This window comes from Panulirus ornatus, chromosome 19, assembly GCF_036320965.1.
Source record: "Panulirus ornatus isolate Po-2019 chromosome 19, ASM3632096v1, whole genome shotgun sequence".
Taxonomy (NCBI): Eukaryota; Metazoa; Arthropoda; class Malacostraca; order Decapoda; family Palinuridae; genus Panulirus; species Panulirus ornatus.
In genome coordinates, this window is record NC_092242.1 from 15,982,575 (window position 1) to 16,000,998 (window position 18,424).

General features: G+C 44.9%; 1 long non-coding RNA gene across 1 annotated transcript in view; it reads left to right on the forward strand.

Moving 5' to 3' along the window:
• LOC139755250 (uncharacterized) overlaps nt 1-18,424 on the forward strand; it is a 299,252-nt gene that overhangs the window by 225,879 nt on the left and 54,949 nt on the right. The gene's annotated exons all lie outside the window — the stretch shown is intronic.

Below are 18,424 nucleotides of genomic sequence, written 5' to 3' on the forward strand. Positions count from 1 at the left end.
TGGGGAAGAACAGTGCGGTTTCAGAAGTGGTAGAGGATGTGTGGATCAGGTGTTTGCTTTGAAGAATGTATGTGAGAAATACTTAGAAAAGCAAATGGATTTGTATGTAGCATTTATGGATCTGGAGAAGGCATATGATAGAGTTGATAGAGATGCTCTGTGGAAGGTATTAAGAATATATGGTGTGGGAGGCAAGTTGTTAGAAGCAGTGAAAAGTTTTTATCGAGGATGTAAGGCATGTGTACGTGTAGGAAGAGAGGAAAGTGATTGGTTCTCAGTGAATGTAGGTTTGCGGCAGGGGTGTGTGATGTCTCCATGGTTGTTTAATTTGTTTATGGATGGGGTTGTAAGGGAGGTAAATGCAAGAGTCCTGGAAAGAGGGGCAAGTATGAAGTCTGTTGGGGATGAGAGAGCTTGGGAAGTGAGTCAGTTGTTGTTCGCTGATGATACAGCGCTGGTGGCTGATTCATGTGAGAAACTGCAGAAGCTGGTGACTGAGTTTGGTAAAGTGTGTGGAAGAAGAAAGTTGAGAGTAAATGTGAATAAGAGCAAGGTTATTAGGTACAGTAGGGGTGAGGGTCAAGTCAATTGGGAGGTGAGTTTGAATGGAGAAAAACTGGAGGAAGTGAAGTGTTTTAGATATCTGGGAGTGGATCTGTCAGCGGATGGAACCATGGAAGCGGAAGTGGATCATAGGGTGGGGGAGGGGGCGAAAATTTTGGGAGCCTTGAAAAATGTGTGGAAGTCGAGAACATTATCTCGGAAAGCAAAAATGGGTATGTTTGAGGGAATAGTGGTTCCAACAATGTTGTATGGTTGCGAGGCGTGGGCTATGGATAGAGATGTGCGCAGGAGGATGGATGTGCTGGAAATGAGATGTTTGAGGACAATGTGTGGTGTGAGGTGGTTTGATCGAGTAAGTAACGTAAGGGTAAGAGAGATGTGTGGAAATAAAAAGAGCGTGGTTGGGAGAGCAGAAGAGGGTGTTTTGAAATGGTTTGGGCACATGGAGAGAATGAGTGAGGAGAGATTGACCAAGAGGATATATGTGTCGGAGGTGGAGGGAACGAGGAGAAGAGGGAGACCAAATTGGAGGTGGAAAGATGGAGTGAAAAAGATTTTGTGTGATCGGGGCCTGAACATGCAGGAGGGTGAAAGGAGGGCAAGAAATAGAGTGAATTGGAGTCATGTGGTATACAGGGGTTGACGTGCTGTCAGTGGATTGAAGCAAGGCATGTGAAGCGTCTGGGGTAAACCATGGAAAGCTGTGTAGGTATGTATATTTGCGTGTGTGGACGTGTATATGTACATGTGTATGGGGGGGGGGGTTGGGCCATTTCTTTCGTCTGTTTCCTTGCGCTACCTCGCAAACGCGGGAGACAGCGACAAAGTATAAAAAAAAAAAAAAAAAAAAATATATATATATATATATATATATATATATATATATATATATATATATATATATATATATATATATATATATATATATACATATTATCCCTGGGGATAGGGGATGAAGAATACTTCCCACGTATTCCCTGCGTGTCGTAGAAGGCGACTAAAAGGGGAGGGAGCTGGAGGCTGGAAATCCTCCCCTCTCGTTTTTTTTTTTCTTTTTTTTAATTTTCCAAAAGAAGGAACAGAGGGGGGCCAGGTGAGGATATTCCACAAAGGCCCAGTCCTCTGTTCTTAACGCTACCTCGCTAATGCGGGAAATGGCGGATAGTTTAAAAGAAAGAAAGATATATATATATATATATATATGTGTGTGTGTGTGTGTGTGTGTGTGTGTGTGTGTGTGTGTATATATATATATATATATATATATATATATATATATATATATATATTTTTTTTTTTTTTTTTTTTTTTTTTTTCTTTCTTTTAAACTATTAGCCATTTCCCGCGTTAGCGAGGTAGCGTTAAGAACAGAGGACTGGGCCTTTTTTGGAATATCCTCACCTGGCCCCCTCTGTTCCTTCTTTTGGAAAATTAAAAAAAAAAAAAAAACGAGAGGGGAGGATTTCCAGCCCCCCGCTCCCTACCCTTTTAGTCGCCTTCTACGACACGCAGGGAATACATGGGAAGTATTCTTAATCCCCTATCCCCAGGGATAATATATATATATATATATATATATATATATATATATATATATATATATATATATAATATATATATATATATATATATATATAGAGAGAGAGAGAGAGAGAGAGAGAGAGAGAGAGAGAGAGAGAGAGAGAACGATTCCCCAACTCTCAGCTGACATCCGCTTCTCTCGTGCCTCCCAACGCTCGGACTCGAACTTGTGTCACGAGAGCATCACCAGGAACCACAACCATCCCTCGGGTTGTGTCCTGCAGCATGTTGTGCGTGTCTGGGCACAACTTGTCATGTGCCTCTTGCTTACCCATGGGCGACGAACACGAAGTCGTTCCTGCTGGGTCCCCACCGTAACCTTATCTCTCCTCTTCTGCAGGAGAGGAGAGAGAACTGCAAATCCAGCAAGGTTGACACAGAGACACGTCCAGTTCACACGTACTTTCTCCGCGCATTGTCTCCTCCCACGGTACCCTAAAGGCGCTGGCACCGGTCTTCCCCTCCCGGTAACGTCCCACGTGGTAACTACTGTCTTGTACGCTTGATGATGGTCGTCGACGGGGGATACAGCCCTCCATCAGGCAGGTTCTGGAGTGAGCAGGACGCGGTTCACCAGCCATGAGTGATGGAGCTGAGCTAAATATACCAGCGGCTCCTCCATTACACGCCATCACCACTGGAAATGGAACGTTCATGTCAGCTCCCAGGGTAATAAGAGTCTATTAGGGAGGTAACCAGTACTGGATTCTGTATCGACCTTTAAATGCGTTATATAATTTGTGCTGAATGGACTGTGGTAGAACTAAAGGAATCAAATCTCCTCGACTGGATTAACCCATTATTTGAGAGCGAAAATATAAACCTCAGAATTTGTAGTGACCGACGGCGACAGGCGAACGTGAGTGCTGTTGTGATTGTGTGTGTTAAGACCCGGCCATCAACCTTGGTGATATTGAACTCGACTGTTAATTATCTCCAGTGCTAATCTGTCTTCTTGTTCTCACGCCAGGCGTCAAGGTTATGAGATCCCGATACTACTGATCACGTATAGGTGCCCCAAGCGGACTTGTGATGGTGAGTAGGATCCACGACGATCTTGAAGGGTGGTGACCGCACCATGAGAGGGCCATTATGCTGTTGACAGTCGATGCAGACGACATACTCCCACTCCACGGTCAATCACCGAATGATATAGTTGGGGGAAATACATTCCTCCTTCGTCAGTTAGTCTACACCCTCAGTGATCGCATAACGAAGAAGCCACTTAACAAATGGAATCCATCGGGGTGGTGACCTATTGCATAGCAGCCGAAACAGATGCCAAAAGACATCAACACTCACCGCTACTCGCGCCATACTTAATATCACTTGTGGCACACCGTTCAAACCCTCAGGCCTCAGCCACACTAACTCTGGAGCCACGCAGCATTCCTCTGTCGAGCATATGTCTCTCCTTTTTATGACGCTGGTGTTTCCAAAGTCATTATCATCGTATCTTAATCCACTCTAATATAGTACTGTTCATGGTATCAGTAAATCGAACCTTGAGGTTCACGTACCCGGACTGCTTTTTTGAATAATGATGTATTCCAGGGATCAAAATGGATCACAGTTGTTTTCCGATACAAAAATCGTTTAAAATCCGGTTCATTGGACATCAGTTCTTCTCCAACACTACAGGAGTGACTCTTCTCTTCTCTCTTACCCTCGTCAATAAATTTGCTCAAGACGCGCTGGACAAGATCTGACCTCCTTCGTTGTCTATTAACACCGACACTATACATTAGCCGTGAAGTACGAGCAGCCGTTGAATAACCCGTGGCTCTGATCTGAACCTAACAATGTGAGTACATACAGGCTACATTTGTATAAACATTGATAACCTATTGCCGATCTAGATATAAGAAAGTGCTCACCTTGTATAACAAACTGCAGTTAGATACATCAATTAATTGCCTTCGATCTAGATAAAAACGGAGGCATTACGAAACGTGATAAATTTGCTCGCATGTTAATTAGCCTCATGCAAATACATTAGGTAACTGCTTGGATATCTTTCTGGGAGTTCATTGGTTGCAACTCGTCTTATACTTCCACAACTTATGGGAGAGTTCAGTTGTATACAAGCAGATGTTAAGATAAGGGAAAGCAGCTATTCAAATACATCATGTTTCTCGGTTGTCCTCACCGCCTTTGTGTTGTGGAGTCTCTTTGTTCCTTTCTGGCGTCACTTTATGAGAGCCATTGAATACTTTCCCCTTCCAAGGGAAAAGAAAAAGCGTGCCATCCACTCCAACTAGCAATTACTGACCCACAAGACAATACAATGATTTCAAATAATACGTAAGAAATCGTACCCACCGCTCGAGCGAACACGTCAAATTTCACGGATTTATGACAATTCTAAGACGCTTATAAATTCACTTATGCTACATATATGTAGTAGATTATAGTCCACCAAAAATTTCTTGGGACATAAGCAATACACCGAAGTCATGGTGCCCCGGAGTGAATACAAGATCAAGCAAGCAGACAGTCTCGCCACGCCCTTCCTAAGGTATAATCAGATTCAGGTAATCCTCACACACAGGTAGTGATCCCATTTAATTTGCCATGATTACACACAAAAGGCATTTCCAGTGAGGGTAGGACTTTCATGAAATCATTCTCTTTTATTAACATTAAGTGGAAAAATGATTACTTACGTCTTTTTTTATCCGATTGCTGTCATTTATTCACTAATCTTTATTTGATATATTAATCAGTCAGTCACTAGAATTCTTTCACTTTCTTCTTTTTATTTCTTATTTCTTTCAAATAAGGTGGACATATATTTTTTTCTCATTTACTTGTTCAACTCTACCTAAATCTTCTATGAAATATGTACTGCCATATGGAGCCTGGATTATTCTTAGTTGTCTCAGTAAGCTAACTGGAATAACACACTCTCTCTCTCTCTCTCTCTCTCTCTCTCTCTCTCTCTCTCTCTCTCTCTCTCTCTCTCTCTCTCTCTCGATCTATCTATCTATCTCTATCTATCTATCTATCTATCTATCTATGGAACACTTGATATACGTAACAACTTCTTGCCATCGTATCGCATATTTTTTTTTTCCCACCCTGGAGAGTTCACATCCATGAGTACCTGACGTAAAAAGAGATATTCTTATGAGATGTTCATCCTAGATAATTGACTGGCCACGTAACTTGTACACAAGAACAAAATTCCCTCCCACTTATGTGTAAGTGCTTGTAAATTGAACCCTTTCTTCATCCTTCAGTCATTCGAATTGGTTGTTTTACACAGCTCTCTGTCTGGTTTACATGACACACCCAGCTGCTTCATATCACACGACCGGGTTGGTGTATATATATATATATATATATATATATATATATATATATATATATATATATATATATATATATATATATATATATATATATATCACAAGCCCGGGCTGGTTTATATCACAGGCTTGGCTTGGGTTGGTTTATATCACAGGCTTGGCTTGGGTTGGTTTATATCACAGGCTTGGGTTGGTTTATATCACAGGCTTGGTTTGGTTTATATCACAGGCTTGGGTTGGTTTATATCACAGGCTTGGGTTGGTTTATATCACAGGCTTGGGTTGGTTTATATCACAGGCTTGGGTTGGTTTATATCACAGGCTTGGGTTGGTTTATATCACAGGCTTGGTTTGGTTTATATCACAGGCTTGGGTTGGTTTATATCACAGGCTTGGGTTGGTTTATATCACAGGCTTGGGTTGGTTTATATCACAGGCTTGGTTTGGTTTATATCACAGGCTTGGGTTGGTTTATATCACAGGCTTGGTTTGGTTTATATCACAGGCTTGGTTTGGTTTATATCACAGGCTTGGGTTGGTTTATATCACAGGCTTGGGTTGGTTTATGTCGCACGCCCGGGTTGGTTCATATTACACGCCCGGGTTGGTTTATATCACAGGTTTGGGTTGGTTTCATTTACACGCCCATGTTGGTTTATATCACAAGCCTGGGTTGGTTTTATATTAGGCACCCGTCTAGTTTGTATCACACACCCAACTGGTTTATATCACGCACCTGGCTAATAAGTTAATATAACGCACCTAGCTGATTCATATCACGCACCCGGCTGGGTTTTTATCACACACTCGGCTGGTTCATATGATTAGTTCGGTTCCAGCTTTCTCTGGGTGACATAATTAATCATAATTGCTTAACAGATCAACTCTCGCGTTGGCAACACTGAGGAAAATGTACATCACCTTCAAGGTTGTATCTTACGGCAAGCAGTACACGGTACAGTGTACCGTCATCCGGTGCCACGGGACTTGGTGTACCGTTACGTGACGTATCATGACGTACGGTACCGTCACGTAATGTACCGTAATATGGTGCGTCGTAATACTGTGCACGGTGCTGTAACGTACCGTAATACAGTGCACGGTGCTGCAACGTACCGTAATACAGTGCACGGTTATGTAACGTACTGTAACACAGTGCACGGTGCTGTAACGTACCGTAATACAGTGCACGGTGCTGTAACGTACCGTAATACAGTGCACGGTGCTGTAACGTACCGCAATACAGTGCACGGTGCTGAAACGTACTGTAATACAGTGCACGGTGCTGTAACGTACTGTAATACAGTGCACAGTGCTGTAAAGTACCGTAATACAGTGCACGGTGCTGTAACGTACCGTAATACAGTGCACGGTGCTGTAACGTACTGTAATACAGTGCACAGTGCTGTAACGTACCGTAATACAGTGCACGGTGCTGTAACGTACCGTAATACAGTGCACGGTGCTGTAACGTACAAGGAAGTAATATGTACCATATCGTGATGACCATTGACGTGATGTACCATTCGCCAGTGACGTGGTGCACCTTGAGGTTGTTGTCTATGGTTGTGGTACAGAATATAGGCCTGTCATAACTGTACAGCGGTATGGTGTACCACGACACGAGGCTTAGTGTACCACAGGGTAGGGTACTTGGCCATGGTGTACCACAGGGTAGGGTACTTGGCCATGGTGTACCACAGGGTAGGGTACGTGGTCATGGTGTACCACAGGGTAGGGTGCTTGACCATGGTGTACCACAGGGTAGGGTACTTGACCATGGTGTACCACAGGGTAGGGTACTTGACCATGGTGTACCACAGGGTAGGGTACTTGGCCAAAGTGTATCGTGCAAAAGCATTCTATAGCCTCTAGGTTGGGTTAGTCTAGCTCTGTATTTGGTACATACGTACATAGATACATGCATGCATATAGATACATCCAACTGTACATTCATACATACATACATACATGCATACAGATGTGTGCATATATTGAATTTTATTTTTTTTGCTATTGGTATGGATAGGAATGAGGGAACCTATACCATGAACTGGTTAGGTATTTTTGGTCCACCTTCCCTATGGATACTAAAAGAGAAATAGGAGACACTGAGCCTAAAGTATTGGACGTATTGCATATGATATAAGAACCTTTTCAACGTCTGTGGTAATTTACGTGACGTTACGAGACCATATCGCGCGGCTACTTATATCCCCAGTGAAAGATCGTCGAGGCTGGTGTGAGTCAGGTAAAGTTTGGGTAGTTGGAGACTCCGGTGACGCCATGTGTCATTCTTCAGCTTCACTGTACCTCCCTGGAGGCTCCGGTAGCTTTCTCTGTCACTCCTCAGCTTCACTGTGTCTCCCTGGAGGCTCCGGTAGCATAATCTGTCGCTCCTCAGCTTCACCATTGTGTCTCCCTGAAGGCTCCAGTAGCATAATCTGTCACTCCTCAGCTTCACTGTGTCTCCCTGGAGGCTCCGGTAGCTTTCTCTGTCACTCCTCAGCTTCACCATTGTGTCTCCCTGAAGGCTCCAGTAGCATAATCTGTCACTCCTCAACCTCACTGTACCTCCCTGGAGGTTCCAGTAGCATAATCTGTCACTCCCTCAGATTCACTGTGCCTCCCTGGAGGTTCCAGTAGCATAATCTGTCACTTCCTCAGATTCACTATGCCTCCCTGGAGGTTCCAGTAGCATAATCTGTCACTTCCTCAGATTCACTATGCCTCCCTGGAGGTTCCAGTAGCATAATCCATTACTCTTCAGCTTCATTATGCCTCCCTGGAGGTTCCAGTAGCATAATCTCTCACTCCCCCAGCTTCACTATGCCTCCCTGGAGGTTCCAGTAGCATTATCTGTCCCTCCTGAGCTGCACTGTGTCTCCCTAATAATGTGACCTGAGGCTAGACAACTTTGGGATTATCGCGTCCTATATTTCCTCTTGTCTGTGGATCCTGTTCTAAAGACCGTCTTTGGATCCTGTTCAAAAGACCGTCTTTTGTTTTTGTTTTTTTTTTTCTCTCCCTCTTTAACAGTTTAGCGATGGTGTTCGAGATTCATTTAGTTCGCAGATCGGACAGTCATGCTTATTTTCGTTAAGTGGTGATTATGCTATCAAATAATTTGATCAAATGGATGTGCAGGTATTTAATTGGCATTATTTGTATCTGTTGTTCTGGGTATTGTGGGAGGGTGGGTTGAGGGTGTTGCCTAATTCTCACAGCTCTCTCGGCTTAGTTGCGATAGCAGTACTTTGTTTACGAGGGAAGTGAGGATTTGTGATAGTAAGAGTCATTCGTCGTGTCTCGCAGGAGTACTGCATCGAATGCTCAGCGATCATTTTACCCAGAGGATCACTCCGATTGGCCGTTGTTGTAAAACTTCAGTCTGGCTGGTTCTGACGCTCTGGTATTCGTTCAAAAAAGATATATATATAAATATATGCCTCTGTGCAGGCATGCAACTCAACCTTTAGGAAGGCTTGCCACGCGTGATAACTAAGAATACCGAACATCCGACCGACTCCTCCTGTTTGCAGATAGTGACATACCACGAGTTAGTGTGGGGCGTGTGGCAACAACCTCCTCCTCCTCCTCCTCCTTCCAAACAGAAGTGATGCATCAGGTGGCAGCCGGCACTATATAGCCATAACAAACCCCCCTCACCAGCTGCTGGCAGAGGTACAGGACGTTTCAAAACGTACGTTGGCGGAGTGTAGGTCACCTGTAGACCATCTTTCAACCAGCACATTGACGGAGTCTGTCGTGAGGCGTTCCACACACACACACACACACACACACACACACACACACACACACACACACTGACACAGCTCCACGCTACGTGTCCAGGTTGACATCTGCCCACATTCGAGCCTGCTAGAGAACCGTACGAGTGAAAAGTCGATGCAGTAACGAACTCAGCAAAGCAACGCACTTTCACCACAGAAGTGGACAGTATGATAGAATCGGAGACAGGTAATAAAGCTCTGGACTACTGGAAGGAAAGTCCCCTGAAATTTCGACAGGAAGCTAAATGTTTTCCTGTAGAAAACAGAATTTGGATCTTGCTCATGTCTTGAATCCTTGTTCGAACATCTTTGTGGCAGTTTTCCAGTCATTCTCCGAACATCCCAAACCTGTGATAGAAACCATCCCAGGGAGTGTGTTATAAACCAACCCAAGCGTGTGATATAAACCAACCCGGGCGTGTGTTATAAACCTACCTAAGCGTGTGATATAGATTAGTTGGTTGAGGGATATAGAATAGCCGGTTGTGTGGTATAAACCAGCTTAGCCTTGGGATATATACCAACATGAGCGTGTAATGTAAACGAACCGAAGCCTGTGATATAAACCAAACCGGGCGTGTGATATAAACCAGCCCAGGCGTGTGATACAAACCAGATGGGCGTGTCATATAAACCAGATAAAGAGTTGTGTAAATCAACCAATTCGACTTCCTGCCTCCCTAAGTTTCCCTACTTGTGCGTTGATCATTCACTAAGAATGTTTCATCCACCGCATCTTCCCGCGTTCAACAGCGTGGAGGCAGCATGACGACACAGCTGAAGACCTACGATCCGGCCTCCCCATTCTTGTCAGGGGCAAGCCCCAGACTCCCTAGGATATACGACCGGCATCTGGCTTGTGTATCAGGCACGTGGTTGTCTGCCTGAGGGCCCTACACACACACACACACACACACACACACACACACACACACACACACACACACACACACCCTGGGTTCTCTTGGAGAATGTGTTGTTCTCATAGATAAGGTGAATCATGGAAACTCTAGTTCTTGAAGTGTATAAAAAAGTGCTATATTAGTATGTTGATGACCATACTAGAGTGAGAGGGACCGATGCACCATTATTAGTAGATCTTATCTATACGTAAAGTAGCATGGGCGATACAACAATTGGGAAAAGTGATTATGTAATGCTTCGGTGCAATTATGTGGATAATGAGGAGATGTGGTCTCGCAAACTATGCAGAACTCAACCATTTCTATGGTAGTATAAAAACTGGAAAATGTAGCCACGGACCTGGTCATTCTGGTGCAAGGTTCCGTGAAACTCAGAGCGAAGGCATAAGAACTTGGGTAACTTTAGCCTCAAATACATCGGAATGGTTGAGAAAGGAGGCGAAGTTTGAATGAAGTATGTCAAAAAGCGAAGGAGCTTCGCGATGTGCCTTGAAAAAGCCCTGACGACCAGTGGACTAAGGGGACACACATGGTCATCAGCGAAGCCTGGAAAGTTCCCGTTATGACCAACGAAAGACTCATTGCTGGTGCTGCTGCCACCTCCAGCGATGCTGTGAGGTATACTGTGATCATCAGTAAGGCTCCTTGTGTTGCCAAAACGACCAGTGTATCTATTCTAGTTGCCATGACGATCGAGGATTTACTAAAAGACTGCCATGGTTGACAGCGGAAGCTCGCTTGTTGCCAGAGGGATCGATGGTGAATTTCTGAGCAGTTGACATGACAACCACTGAGTCTACAGGGGTTACGACAGTGACCAGAGGAGAGTCCTGGGTTGTCGTGAGAATCATGTCATCTGTGAGGGATTGTCATGATGATTAGCAAGGTCCCAGAGGTTACCATGACGACGAGCCGGGGCTCCCTTGCATTGCCATGCTCGACAACACATTTCCTACCTGACCTTTTAAGGGACGGCGCGAGCCTGGGCATTCAGCAGATAAGTGGTTTGTCCCTGGGGGGTGGTCCGTTGCGGGACCTCTGCAAGGACCTTGTGTGGGCTGGAAAGGACGCATGCCTCTGGAGGTTGGCGATGCAGGGCTAGAGTATAGAGGCTTCCAACTGAGAGGAGAAGGGTCATGGGGGCTTACAAAATTTAGATGATAGGTTATGGAGCCTTAAAGATGAAATAGACGAGGGTCTAGAGGTAGTAAAGAACAGAATCAAAGAAAGGCTGGACACTTAGTGTAGCATGATGTGTCCGGGGTAATCTAGGTGAAGGGAAAGGTCTGCAAAGGAAATGGAAGAGAGTGAGAGAGAGACCTCATAGCTTCACAAATGGAAAAGAAAAGAGACAAGTCCTCCAGAGGAAAAGGCAAAAAGGAGTTAGAAGTTTACAGAGATTGATGGAATGTGGAGATTCCCAGATGGCGATTGAACTATCCTATTAGATGAAAGGATGAGAGACGGAGTCTGTGTTGTGGTACACAAGTAAGAAGAAACATAAACTAAGCAGACTGGCTAACAATTGCCCCCTCGACCCGCTGTCTGCCCAGTCTCGACATTGGGAATATAACAGTGGATCCTGTGCCGTGACTATGCAGCCTTGCAGGTATGTGGACGAGGGCCAGGAGTGTCCGGCAGCCAAGGATCTCGCACCACACCCTGCCGGATGTGGCACGTTGCCCTTCTGCTAGTTACCGCCTCCTGCAGGAGACGCCCTTGTGTATATCCGCAAACTTGCCGGGTGTTTCGGCCGTGCCAGGGAAATGCTCGTGGCTTCCACCAGTTTGTTTGGGTTTTGCTGCCGCTGCTTTTTGTTTACACGTCCTTCTGCAATATTCTGCCGTCACTCTTTTATCATTGCTGCTCTCTGCCATCTGCATCAGTCATCACCGCTTGAGCATTAGTCTCTCTCATTCTCTGATCGATTCTGTTTTTCAGTCCACGGCTCTAGTCACGGACTAAAATTCACGCTGAACTCAGGTCTGAAATTAGATACGTAAGGGACCAGAGAAACGGATGAAAACGAAAATCAGTGAGGAAGAAAAAAATGAACTAAAGGCATTGAGGGATCAGTGGAACCATACAAGAGCTTCAAAATGTGTTGGTGTGAGAAGAGAAAGAAAAGTCGACACCCATTCAATGTTACGTTTCAGATCCTGTTCCAGACGGGTGGACTTGATCCTTCCTTTCCTCCAGTGTATATATCAGCCACGCAACATTCATCGCATCGTAATGACATCCTTCTGACGCCTCTACACAGCGCCTTATATCCCTCACCTTTCCAACGGATAACTTGTTTTTTCCTTGCGCTATAACATAATGAACCAGTCTGTCAAGTTATCGTATTACGCGAGTTATCTCATGGCAATATCATCCGTAATCGTCTTCAAGGCTGCACAGACATGCGACTCAGACGCCTAAAGAACACGGAAAACAATCAGGCACAGATAATGCTACGTGGATGTCGGGTCTCGTGACCAATTCTCGAGGTCCTCTCATCTCCCTCCTTCGTCCCTCACTCGGCCCTGGCCACCCTCGTGAATGCGTCAATTATCCACTGAAGGTGGGTGAGGACGGTTTCTCTGCAGGGCCGCGTTCTAGTCGTTAATGAAAGTCAGGCGGGTTTACCGTAGATCCGGTCTACCTCCATAAAGGTCAGGAGGTAATCATATCCCGACATTCGAGATAATACTCGAGATTTTTTCTCTTATGCAACCGCAGGTCGAAGACATTCTCACTAATGACTCGTCGTAATAAGGAAAAAAAGAAGAGCTATTTCTCCCTCAAGCTACGAACACAAATGCTATGATCATTTGCCTTTTGCTCTACACTTTATGGAAAAGAAAATGTTAGATATTTTTTTTTCTTTTATAAACATAGACCCGTCGCCATCCCCCGCCAATCAAGGGGTACGGACCGCTGAGAATCAAGCCAAGTGGTACGCTTTGCATATTCTCAGGTTAACCCGTTGTTTTTGACGACTGACACGAAACATTATTTCCTGATTACACGCATTAGTGAGTCCCAGCTCAAGGGGGGAAGGGGGGGATAGAAAGGTGGGCAGGTAGGGTGTTAAACATCTCCGAATGCGTGTTTGGGTCTTGTCAGGGTGTTTATAGCCGATAATTTACTTTTAGTATTAGCGATTAAAGTCGGCGAAGGAAATGATAAATCTTCGGTGCTATGACTGTAATTTGAATCATACGAATGTTGAAGGTGGAAGGCCTGAGGCCCTTATCTCTGCCGGGGGAGGAGGAGGGCGTTCTGTAGAACCGACTCTGCTCTCGGGCTTTGCCTCAGGCCTGTGCACTAGAAGGGGCTCGGTCCGGGGTCATGAGGGACGGCTCTACCGTAGTGATTTACCTCAAGATGACCCTTCCGTAGTGCTCCACGGTGAGGTCTCTTGTGTACGTCTGTTGTAGCGATGCGTCGCACGACTGGTCTCTACTCGACCTTATCGCGAGACTATGGTGCTGAACCCCGCTCAAAGGCTTGGTCCAGAATTAATACTCGAGACTCAAATATTCTTTTCTTTTTCTTTTTTCGTCTTCACTGGAGGGCGCTGCTTTAAGATAGTCGCACAGTTATTTCGTAGGAGTTGGACATATGATTCCGCTGCAAGACTCCTTTCACAAAAGCCGTACAGGTGAAGGTTGTTCAAGGACCCTCATGTAAGCGCTGTTTGTACGATGTGAATACACTGCATTTAGCAACTGGTCTGCGATTCCCAGTACGTCATTCTTTTCTGGGTAGTTCCTTTGCGTCATGAGCAGATATGTCTTCACTATCGTCATCGCCAACACAGCTGCCATCATCAACACCATCGTTATCAGTGTCATCAACACCAGCACTAACGTGGCCATTTTCCTCCTCACCCCAGTCACAATTACCGTCACCACACCACCCCGACACCAGGACCCCCATCATCACGCCCATCATCGCTGCACCTGCCACCTCCGCTGACATCATCACTACCACCGTCAGTGCAGCTATTACCATCCGCATCACTATCACCGGAGTGATCGCTACAACCACCATTATCTCCACCACTTCTACAACCACCATCACCACCACCACCACAACAGCTCTTACCCACGCTCCACCAGGGACGGAGGGGGAGACCCCAGTAATGATACCCCACAACATTAACTTTACAACCTCAACCACGAAGGACGCAATACACAGTCATCATCCTTCACCTGATACGTACTACCCAACCTTGTGCTCCTACACTCCTCTCCTTCTCTTTCCTCCTCCCCATATAATTTCTCTATCTACGTAACCTCTCTCTCTCTCTCTCTCTCTCTCTCTCTCTCTCTCTCTCTCTCTCTCTCTCTCTCTCTCTCTCTCTCTCTCTCTCTCTCATATCAACTCTTGCAGTCTATCCTCCTCCCTTCTTGTGTCAAGCGAAGTGGAAGCGCCAACCCAAGGGCGCAGTAAACAACCGATGAACCTTCATGACATTTGCATGTTAAATCCCCCCCCCCCCCCACACACACACACACCACCACCCACACCCCTCTCACCCGTCGCTGGCGTGTCATTACCGCAATCGGGTGTCCCCGTGGGATGGTAATTCCTTCTTGGAGAACATGTGATTCAAATTTGAGGCGTCCATCTGGGAAGGCTGTCCAGATTGTTACCTTCTAATGGCCCAAAGATAAAGATGTGAGTGGAGCCATGAACACGGGGATATTGAAGCAAACAAAACTCTGCAGGGTTTCTCTCTCTCTCTCTCTCTCTCTCTCTCTCTCTCTCTCTCTCTCTCTCTCTCTCTCTCTCTCTCTCTCTCTCTCTCTCTCTCTCTCGGCAATTAGTAACCACACGTTGCCCTCTCATCACCAATGCTTGGATCATATAGCCTTACGAAAGCTGAAGGTGATCATTAAATGATGCTCATTGTAATGCTTTGTCTGGACTCCAGACCACATAAGCACTCATAAAGATTCACTCATTAGTGAGCATTATATTAGGAACACCTTCTAGCTAACATCATCCCACAATCACTGCTACTTAATATCATCTCATTATCACCTGTTGATTAAAGTTGACCCGGAATAATTCAGTTAATCTTGCCTACTGAAGCCAAGACAGTTAGAGAGGTTAGCAAACCTTAATTCTCGGCAAGAGTCCAATTTCGTCATGAACCACGATTATAGATCAGTGATTATAAGTCGGTTTGAGTAAACGGAAGACAGCGATTAAAAGCTCTGCCCTGAAATATATCCTTGAAATTAGGATATTAATTACTCTGCTTATCATCTTTCATTCGAGTATCATACTTAATGGAAGACATAGTGGAAAGCAATATATGTAACTAACGAGCCTGACGGAGACATATTTGGTGGTAATTTTTTGGAAAGCGATGGAAAGGACGGCTGTGAAAACGGTTCTGGCTATAGCCTCGGAGATGAGAGTCACATAGGTATGAGGATCCGCACCTGTTTGTGTAGCTTGCTCTCGGACTGACGTGTAGGCAACTTCGACTATATCATGGACAACACACTATCTTAAATCATTGTCTACCATTTATAATCCTCTAATTTCTGAAAGTAGGTAAAGTGCTCTTGATCTCTACATGTCTCTCACTCAGGGAACTACGCCCTATGAGGAGTCTACAGCAAAAGAGAGGGAAAAAAAAGATAAACGAACAACACTTGAACTTTAACCTATCATGTGAGGCCTCCCCATCTGACCAAGAATGGCGTCGGCTCCAACAACTAGAGGCATTCATTACAACATAACAAACTGGGCGCCTAATTACGTTTCTGCCGGACAAAAACAGATAGAAAAAGAGAAAACAAGAAATGAAAGGTAAAAATACCTTGCGCTCTAGATTCAGTCCCATTGCTAGCGGAGGATAACACTTTCCACCATACTGACGGAGGACGCCAGCGTTAAGCGTAATAAAAGTACTTGAAATGGCAGGTCCTGATAAGTTTTAGTCTGAGAGAAAGATAAAAGAAGTTTAGAATGAGATAGTTAAGTCTCTTGGTCAAGCTAAGAATGAGATAGTTACGCCCTTGGTGAAGCTAAGAATGAGATAGTTACGCCCTTGGTGAAGCTAAGAATGAGATAGTTAAGCCCTTAGTGAAGCTAAGACTGAGATACTTAAGGCCCATTGTAGTTGTTTTCAGCGAATCCGCCACTTCTGGAAGGAAAGTTCCTCGGGGGTGTAAGTTTGTCTGAGTGACACTGATATTCAAAAGAGGTGATAAATTCACACCCCGGAAAAACTGTACCCTGATAGGCTGACGTGTGTAGTTGGTAAACGTATGTGAAACCATCTTTCAAGACGAGACAGTAAATGATTCTCAGAGGATTTACACCACTTAATCGACCACCCACCGCACGGTTTTTCGCAGCAATCGTTCATATCTGACAAATCTCCCTAATTTCCTTCTGCGATATAATCGCCATGTGTGACGAAGCCAAAGCGGCCTCGATAGTACCCAGTGGTGGTCTGTCGCTCCTTCACACCACAGTAGTGATATCCTCATATTGTGCGCACGAGAGATTGACTATTGGATGGACGTAGAGCCGGACTAAAGGTCGGAATGTAGGACGTACGGATGGATGAAGGATAGACAAATGGACGGATATACAGACGGATAAACGGATATATATATATATATATATATATATATATATATATATATATATATATATATATATATATATATATATATATCGCCAGGAAAGGTCCCTGCAGATTCCAAATTAAGAAAAAACTCTGAAGTTGTTAGAACTACGCCACTGCCATCCTCATATTTCTGCAGGCAAGTTGGCAACACCGATCTAGGGATGACAAGAAGGAACGAGTTTACCATAAGTCAAGAGACTTGTGCACGAGCCTTAGGCCATCTCACCATCGGTCACCATTAACGTCACAACAACAATAACGCCCGTAGGAATGCACTTTTCTTCCTCCTCCTCCTCCTCCTCCTCCTCCTCCTCCTCCTCCTCCTCCTCCTCCTCCTCTTCCTCCTCCTCCTCCTCCTCCGCCTCCTCCTCCTCCTCCTGAACCGGTAACTGTAGGACTCAGAAGTGCATTCAAGAGTGTAAAGAATGCTTATACCTAGGAAGCTTTGGGTTGATCCAAGTATCAAACCAACTCTGAAGACTGTCAAAGTTCCCTCCTAAGTTGATGCAATCCTGCTGACTACTCATTTGCCTCTGGATCTCAGCATCATCCGCGGACATATTCAGCTAGGAGTCCATACCTGCTGGCAAGGTCATTCACACGGATCAAGAACAGCAACAGACCCAGAACAGAGCCCTCGGGCACTCCACTGGTGGCCATCACCCACCTGGCGAAGGTTCCTCTGGTATGAAGCGTTTCCACCCTTCCCCTAAATCGTGTTGCCTCTCACCTAGGTAACGTCTCCTCTCTAGAAACTGATCCATTTGCTTTCTTGTTATCTTTTCTAGTATCTTAGAGATAACTCTAGTCAGAAAGACTGGTCTGCAGTTCAGCGCCTCTTCTCGATCTCCTTCCTAATAGATGGGTACGATGTTTGCCCCTTTTTTCACTCTCTTAGAACTTTGCTTGTCTCCAGTGACATCTTGAAGAACATTTGAAGAGGTCTCTCTAATGTGTCGGCACACATTTTCAGCTCAGGATTGAGCTTTGTACTGGCCAGGACCCTTCAGTATTGTTCATGTCTATTCTAGATATCTCAGTGTACTCGTAAAGCCTCCTCGCCATCTCATCTCCCTAGAGTTTGAGCTTGTAGTGTTTTCTGCTATGAGAACACTTTTGAACGAGTTATTTAGTTCCTCATATATTCCCACATCATCCTCTTCAACCATTCCTTCTGAATACCTTAACCTAATTAAGTGCTCTTTAAGTGACAGTTTACTCGGACGAATTTTATGGAGAAGTCATGTATTTTCTCCTGCCTTGATGTGTTTGCAAAGTTCCTTCGCTTTCCCTACATCATCTTGCAGTACTCGCTTCTTGGTCTCTTATACCTTGCACATGCCGGCTGGCTTGAGTGCCGCTTACATCTTCGTCAATGCACTTCCCGAAGCTCACTAGCTTGCGGTCAGATCCATCAATTTTGCTTCATTATACTCCGTGCCTTTGGCTCTCTCTGTCATCTTCATGTTGGCTAACAAGCTCCGATCCTGTATGTGTGTAATTACCATTTGCGTATTACGAGGAGAGAGTCTTACATACATGTTGCCCCGTCTTCTTAACTTTGTATATATCTATCATGTCTTTAGTCTTAAGTATGTGTACACA